This window comes from Emys orbicularis, chromosome 12 (assembly GCF_028017835.1).
Source record: "Emys orbicularis isolate rEmyOrb1 chromosome 12, rEmyOrb1.hap1, whole genome shotgun sequence".
NCBI classification, from domain to species: domain Eukaryota; kingdom Metazoa; phylum Chordata; order Testudines; family Emydidae; genus Emys; species Emys orbicularis.
Genome location: NC_088694.1, coordinates 51460758 through 51468734, shown reverse-complemented (window position 1 = coordinate 51468734; position 7977 = coordinate 51460758). Strand labels below are relative to the sequence as shown.

The 7977-nt window shown below is 46.5% G+C and overlaps 1 pseudogene; it reads left to right on the top strand.

Annotated features, from left to right (window-relative positions):
- The first annotated feature begins 7421 nt into the window (after positions 1-7421).
- Positions 7422-7467, top strand: LOC135887269 (U5 spliceosomal RNA; annotated as a pseudogene).
- The last annotated feature ends 510 nt before the right edge of the window (positions 7468-7977 follow it).

Below are 7977 nucleotides of genomic sequence, written 5' to 3'. Positions count from 1 at the left end.
TCAGTATCATCGCCTGCCTTGTAGGTGGGGAATTTCCTGGGATGGGAAGTGGTACCTGGAGAGGAGTTGTTAGGATGGTCTGATGCACCCTGCCTAGTCCTTGCTGCTTCCAGTTCCATCTCTTTTTCTTTCAGCTCCATCTCTCTTTTATGGGCCTCCTGTTTGGCTTTTTCTTCTCTTTCTCTCAGCTCCATCTCTCTTTTATGGGCCTCCTCTTGGGCTTTCTCTTCTCTGTCTCTCAGCTCCATCTCTCTCTTGTGGGCCCCCTCTTTGGCTTTCTCTTCTTTGTCTCTCAGCTCTATCTCCTTTTCTTTCAGCTCCATAGCTCTCTTGTGGGCCTCCTCTTTTGCTTTTTCTTCTTTGGTAGTCATTTTCCTGGTTTTCTTGTGCTGGGTCACACCCCTCTGCAGTTGACTGAAACTGGGATGTACTTAGCTCAGGCTCCTGCTGAGTGCTGCTGAGTTAACAGAGACTTTCTAACAAGCTACTCCCGAGGATGTAAAAAGAAAAAAAACACAATTCAGATTGTAAATTACCTTTACCAGATCAAAGTTTGCTCACTGATTGAACCGTTCTCTTAACAAAGGACCTTGTTAAAAAAAACTTAACACCTCTGCCTTCAGGCAAGGAGAGATAAGATATGCATCTACCTTCAGCTCTGCTCTCCAAGCAGCTAGAAGGAAAAAAAAATCTCTTACTGGCTTTTGGGTTTAAAACGATCCCACCGCTGTGCCACCATGTCAAGGCTGTATCCCTACTTTGAACTTTAGGGTACAAATGTAGGGGCCTGCATGAAAACTGCTAAGCTTATCTACCAGCTTAGCTCTGGTCCGCCGCTGCCACCATCTTAAGAATTCCCTCCCTGGGAAGCCTTGAGAAACCTTTCACCAATTCCCTGGTGAATACAGATCCAAACTGCTTGGATCTTAAACAAGGAGAAATTGACCCTTCCCCCCTCCTTCCTTTCACCAACTCCTGGTGAATACAGATCCAAACCCCCTTTGGATCTTAAAAACAAGGAGAAATCAATCAGGTTCTTAAAAAGGAGGCTTTTAATTAAAGCAAAAGGTAAAAATCATCTCTGCAAAATCAGTATGGAAAATAACTTTACAGGGTAATCAAACTTAAAGAGCTCAGAGGAATCCCCTCTGTCTTAGGTTCAAAGTATAGCAAACAAGGAAAGCACTCTAGTAAAAGGTACATTTACAAGCTGAGAAAACAAAGTAAATCTAAGACGCCTTGCCTGGCTTTTACTTACAATTTTGAAATAAGAGAGACTTGTTGAGAAAGATGGGGAGAACCTGGATTGATGTCTGGTCCCTCTCAGTCCCAAGAGCGAACAACCCCTTAAACAAAGGACACACACAAAAGCCTTTCCCCCCCCAAGATTTGAAAGTATCTTGTCCCCTTATTGGTCCTCTGGGTCAGGTGTCAGCCAGGTTACCCGAGCTTCTTAACCCTTTACAGGTAAAAGGATTTTAGAGTCTCTGACCAGGAGGGACTTTAGTACTGTACACAGTATGGCTGTCACCCTTCCCTTTATAGTTATGACATGGGCCATGCACCATGCACGAGGACCCGACACTCCGGTCAATGCACATTTCGGTTGAGCGGGTCACTGCTGGGAAGACGAATGACCCCACTTGGTTTCAGCGCCCCAGGGAATCTTGACCCTCCAGTGGGTGTCCCGACCCAATGGAAACCTGTGACCCGACCCCAGTCACTGACCCCACCGAACAACAGCCTCACTGTGCATATGGGGGGCAGGGGGTGTCTTCAGAACAGAACCTCCACTTGACTAGAATAAACAACGAGGAGTCCTATGGCACCTTAGAGACTAACAAATGTATTTGGGCATAATCTTTCATGGGCTTGAACCTACTTCGTCAGACGTGTTAGTCTAAATTTGTTAGTCTTTAAGGTGCCACAGGACTCCCTGTTGTTTTTGCTGAAACAGACTAACAGGGCTACCCCTCTGAAACTTGACTAGAATAGATTTTGTATGGGGCCCTACATCCCCACATAAACAATTGGGGTCATTCAAGGGACCTGTTTTTTGCTCCCATGTAGAAAAGCACAATCACATACAGTAAGGACCCCTCTCTGAGCCACTGTCTTAGTCATTTACAGCTGAGGTGAGGAGTGTTTGTCTCTTATGAGGCGGGAGATATGCGAATGAGGGTGACAGTTTCCTGTTTAAATCTGCAAAAACAAGGAGGAGTCCTGTGGCACCTTAGAGACTAATACATTTATTTGGGCATAAGCTTTCGTGGGCTAGAACCCACTTTGTCAGATGCATGGTGTGAAAATTACAGTAGGCAGTATAAATATACAGCACATGAAAAGATGAGAGTTACCTTACCAATTGGCCTCCTTAGCACTAACCCACTTTGTAATGCAACTCCCATCATTTCATGTGTTAGTATATTTATACCCGCCCACTGTAATTTTCACTCCATGCATCTGAAGAAGTGGGTTCTAGCCCAAGAAAGCTTATGCCCAAATAAATGTGTTAGTCTCTAAGGTGCCACAAGGACTCGTCATTGTTTTTGCTGATACAGACAAACACGGCTACTGCTCTGAAACCTGTTTAAATCTGTCCCTCTCTCTGCACAGGCTGCGCCGGACAGACAATGCACAGTCCCCTGTGTCTGTGCAGTTACCAGCCCGTCCCCTGAGAACTTTCCCCTGCAGCACCAGGGAAAATGAGGCTTTGGCTCCATTTAGTTTTCATTGTAACAGCTTTGGAAGGCAGGCAGGCTGGCTGGCTGGCTCTCTCTCTCTCTCTCTCTCTTTCTCTCTCTCAGTACACTGGAGATGCAGAGGAACGTAGGAGAATTTGAAACTAACATTGATCTGATTTATAATGTGTTTCTATTCCCAGGTGTCCGGTCCCAGGCGCTGGTGGAGTCCGGAGGGGATGTGAAAAAGCCCAGAGACTCTCTCCGCCTCTCCTGCAAAGCCTCCGGGTTCACCTTCAGCAACCGCAGCATGCACTGGGTCCTAAAGGCTCCAGGGAAAGGGCTGGAATAATTATTAATTATTATTATTATTATTTGACTCTCATTTGCACAGACTGGGAACACCTCACAACCATGAACAAATTTTGTCCTCACAGCATGCATGAGAGGTAGCGAAGTATCATTATCCACCATGTTGCAGGTGGGGAAACTGAGTCACGAAGTGATTAAACGGGCAGCCTGTGCCGGAATGAGAAAAGGAATTCTGCTCTATCTAGACCCAGTTCAGTGGTTTAACCACAGCGTTATCCTTCAGCTCGGGCTTTCATGGGATCAAACACGGGGCTCCTGTCACAAATCGTGACTTGAACAGACGGGACATTTATACGGATATGAAGAATATGCAGAGTTATCTTAGGCTAATCATAACCTATATTTGAAAGGGATGTTAAACCTGATGCTTCAGGGTTTAAGCCAATCTCTCACTATTGGAAATCAGGATGAGATCTAACGTGGAAGGCAGGTTACTCCACACTGCCCACTGCAGGGTCTCTTACACTTTCCCCTGAGCCATCTGTGACAGGCCACCGTCAGGGAGATGATATTGGACTAGATGGAACTTGGGACTGGCCCCATCTGGCTGTCACTATGGTCCTATGTACATACGCACCGTGGCTACTTCTCTGCACGTGTTGACATTCTGAGATTTCAATTCTGGAGCACAGCGGAATTCTCCCCCTTTGTGCCTAGGGATGACATGTCCCCTTTTAGCCAGAGCCTCCCTCTGACAGCCCTTTTTATCCTCGCGGAGTGAAACCCGCATGCAAATCCCTGCCCCGGGGGCTTCCTGTTTAAATACCGACCCCTGGTTCTAGGAGCCTCAGTCTCTCCCCAGACACAGAACTGCTGCTGGCTGGTCACATTTTAGTCCTCGATTGCAAATAATGAAGTTTCTGGTGCTTTTCCTGTCCCTGTTGGCTGCCCCGGGATGTAAGTAACTGCTGCAGGGGAAGGTAAATACACAGTGATGGGGAATGATTTCATACATTGATGCAATGTTTTACTTTCCCCTCAGATGTCCTGTCGCAAGTTCAGCTGGTCCAGTCCGGCCCAGGCATGGTGAAGCCCGGGGAGACCCTCACACTGACCTGCTCTATCACCGGGGACTCGGTCACTAACAGCTACTGGGAATGGGTCCGGCAGGCTCCCGGGAAAGGGCTGGATTGGGTGGGACAGATCGACTGGGCTGCCTCCAAATGGCGCATATACTACGGCCCGTCTTTCCAGAGCCGCGCAACCCTCAGTGCAGATTCCTCCAAGAATGAGTTCTCCCTGCAGCTTCGCTCGCTGGCAGCTGCAGACACCGCCACGTATTACTGTGCCAGAAACACACACAGTGACACAGAGCAGAGCAGGGACTGGTACAAAAAGGGGAAGCGGATTCTGAAGAGCGAGGCCACATTCAACAGGGTTTACTGAACAAATCAATATGAATTGAAAACAAGGAACATATGCAGATGAGGAGAAGCGACATTTACAGGCAAAAACGAAGCAGCAGCGTAGATAGGGCAGTGCACTGGGCATCAGGACACCTGGGTTCTTCTCTGCCACTGACCTCTAGGTGACTTGGGAAAGTCACTTCCCTTCTCTTTCCCCTTTGTCTGTTTAGACTGTAGGCTCCTCTGGGAAGTGACTGTCTCTGACTGTGTTTGGGACGTCTAGACACTACTATAATACCAGTAACTGGTACTAATAACAATAAAAACGTGTATTGGAAACCCCCCGCGCCCTGATCCCACTCCTCGGCAGGAGCTGGACAAGTGACTGAAGTTCTCCAATCCTGATCTAAAGACTCTAAATTACAGAGAAGCCACCTTTCACTCTAGTTCAAATGAGCAAGTGACCAGTGCCCCACATTGCAGAGGAAGGCAAACAAAAAACAAACAAACACCCACCCACAAAAAACACAGGGTCTCTGCCAATGTGACCTGCAGGAGAATTCCTTCCCCTACCCAAATATGCTGATCAGTTAGACCCTGAGCATGTGGGCAAGACCCACCAGAAAGATGCCTGGGAAATAATTCTCTGTAGCAATAAGTGCCATAGACTTCAATGGGCACTAGTGATCTGCTTAAAGATAACTACATGTGTAAATGCTTTTGGCAGTAGGGCCTAAGAGGCACTGAACTGGGACTCAGGAGGCTCTGGTTCTATTCCTGATCCTCTTTTATGCTCCTTTGAGAACCCCAGGCCCTGTTTTTATTCTGACTAAGAATGGCATCTTATTAGCATGCAAAACTCACATGTTGTAACTCATACATAAACATAACAATAAACAATAGCAGAGACAATAGTGGAGACCACTAAACAATAATGGAGACCACTGGTTCTGAAATTTCAATTCCTCTGTGTCACAGGTTACTGAAATTTACTACTCTCCCATTGCAATGGAAATTCCACTGTGGGTATTCTTATTTCTGTCTGGACTCTCATGTAATTAGATTTTTCAATTAGTATTATAGCCTTCTTTAATACGCTTTATGGACTGGAATTTCATCTGTAGCAATTTAACATTTCTTCATTGACATATATTTATAGTTGCTATCACTCTCTCTCACACACACACACACACACACACACACACATCTATGTCTATCATCTCCATACTCTGACATTCTCTCTCTCTGTTTAGTTTAAAATTTTATTTTGATGACAATCACTGTAATTTCTGATCAGCTTCCTCTGAAAATTAATAGTAATCACAAAATTCCTAGTGGACTTCATGGCATATATTGGTCTTCTCACTTCTGAGGGTGAAAACTCTGTTTGGGGGAAGTTTTTTTTGGATGGTTGTTTTGTTGGCTGTATTTTTGTTTCAGGGGGTTGGGGAGATTTAGATGGGCCTAGGATAGAAGAGGGGTAACAGTACTCTGTCATTCTCACCATAGTGGAAAGCTTTCTTGAGCAGGTTGGATGTGCCACTTTCCCTAAAGATGGTCAGACTCCAGATATGCCTCACCTAGCCCAATATGTTGATTGGTATTCTAGAATCTCCTTTGGTTCTTTCCTAGGTGCCCATTCACAGGTGGTTCTGACCAAGTCCAACCCAGTTAAGTCAGCTCCTGGTGGATCCACCCAACTCAAATGCTCAGTGAGAGGTTTGGACCTCAGCAATTATATTCTGTATTGGGTCAGGCAGGCTCCGGGGAAGACAATGGAGTAGCTGGTTTATTATTATGCTCCAAATAACAACCACTACTCCTCTGCAATCAAGGGGTGAATCACCACCTCCAAGGACAAGTCTAGTCATTTTTATTTGGAACTGAGGAGCTTGAAATTAGAGGACACTGCTGTGTATTATTGTGCCAGCCAGCCACCTGGAGGGGGCAGCTCCCACCATGAATATCTTCAGCACAAATACCCACAGCTGATTTGTTTCATAATACAGCTCCAGGTCAAAAGACCACTCAAATCAATGCACAGACTCATACTGACTTCCAAAGGGCTTAGGATCAGGCCCGTAAGCCCCCATCCCACAAAGATTTATGAACACATGCTTTACTTTAGGCTCATGACATCAGCGGTACTTCTGGGTGTGTCATTTGTAATCACATGCACACATGTCTGCAGCATTTAACACTGAATATCCAATCTCTCTCTCTCTCTCTCTCTCTCTCTCTCTCCTCTCTCTCTCTCTCTCTCTCTCTCTCTATCTATCTATCTATCTATCTATTGTGACAGACCCAGACCAGTGGGGTACAGGAGTCTGGTAGAGGGCAAATATACTGGTCACTGGATGAGTAGTTTTCTGTTCTCTGAGTGACCAGAGCAGGGGCTGCACTAGAGTAATCAGGAACCTGCTAGAACCAGTTAAGGCAGGCAGGCTAATTAGGACACCTGGAGCCAATTAAGAAGAAGCTTCTAGAATCAATTAAGGCAGACTAATCAGGGCACCTGGGTTTGAAAAAGGAGCTCACTTCAGTTTGTGGTGTGAGTGTGAGGAGCTGGGAGCAAGAGGCGCAAGGAGCTGAGAGTGAGAGGGTGTGCTGCTGGAGGACTGAGGAGCACAAGCGTTATCAGACACCAGGAGGAAGGTCCTCTGGTGAGAATAAGGAAGGTGTTTGGAGGAGGCCATGGGGAAGTAGCCCAGGGAGTTGTAGCTGTCATGCAGCTGTTACAGGAGGCCCTATAGACAGCTGCAGTCCACAGGGCCCTGGGCTGGAACCTGGAGTAGAGGGCGGGCCCGGGTTCCCCCCAAACCTCCCAATTGACCTGGACTGTGGGTTCTTCCAGAGGGGAAGGTCTCTGGGCTGTTCCCAAAACCCACATGGTGAATCTCTGAGGCAAGAAAATCCACCAATAAGCGCAGGACCCACCAAGATAGATAATGAGACAAAGTTCCTCCTCTATCTACCTAGCTAGCTAAACACAAGTTATTTGGCTCAATACAGAGGTAAAGGGTTCAGATCGTATACATCTTTCGCCTTTTACTAAAGATTTCCGTGGAGAGGAACACGTAGTTGCCTGTGATATACAGGGGATCAGTGTAGATGACCTAATGGTCCCTTCTGGCCACAAATGCTGTAGATCAGGAATCTATGAAATTACTCTGTTAAGGCCTGTTGAAGTCAATGGTTTGCACCCACCCTAGCAGAACGCCTGTAAAAGTCAATTCGAGACTCACCACTGACGTCAGTGCAAGTGGCTGAATTCAGGGGAAAGACGCCCATTGAGTTTCTGCCGGGCCCTTGTAAGAAGAGCCTATGCAAATGATGTGATTCAATTTCCCCCTTAAAACCAGTGATACCTCTGAGGAATTTTGTGATACAGAATAATACCCTCTGTGCAGTCACCACCTGATCTTCCCCACCGAGAACTCCCTGCAGGATCATTGGGATGCTTTGGCTAAACCTGTTTCTCACTGCAGCACTTTGCAAAGGTGACCTTTCAGCCACTTAAAGAACTGGAGATGCGGGGGCTATTGCATCCGCAGTGATTTTATCCTTTCTGTATTTTC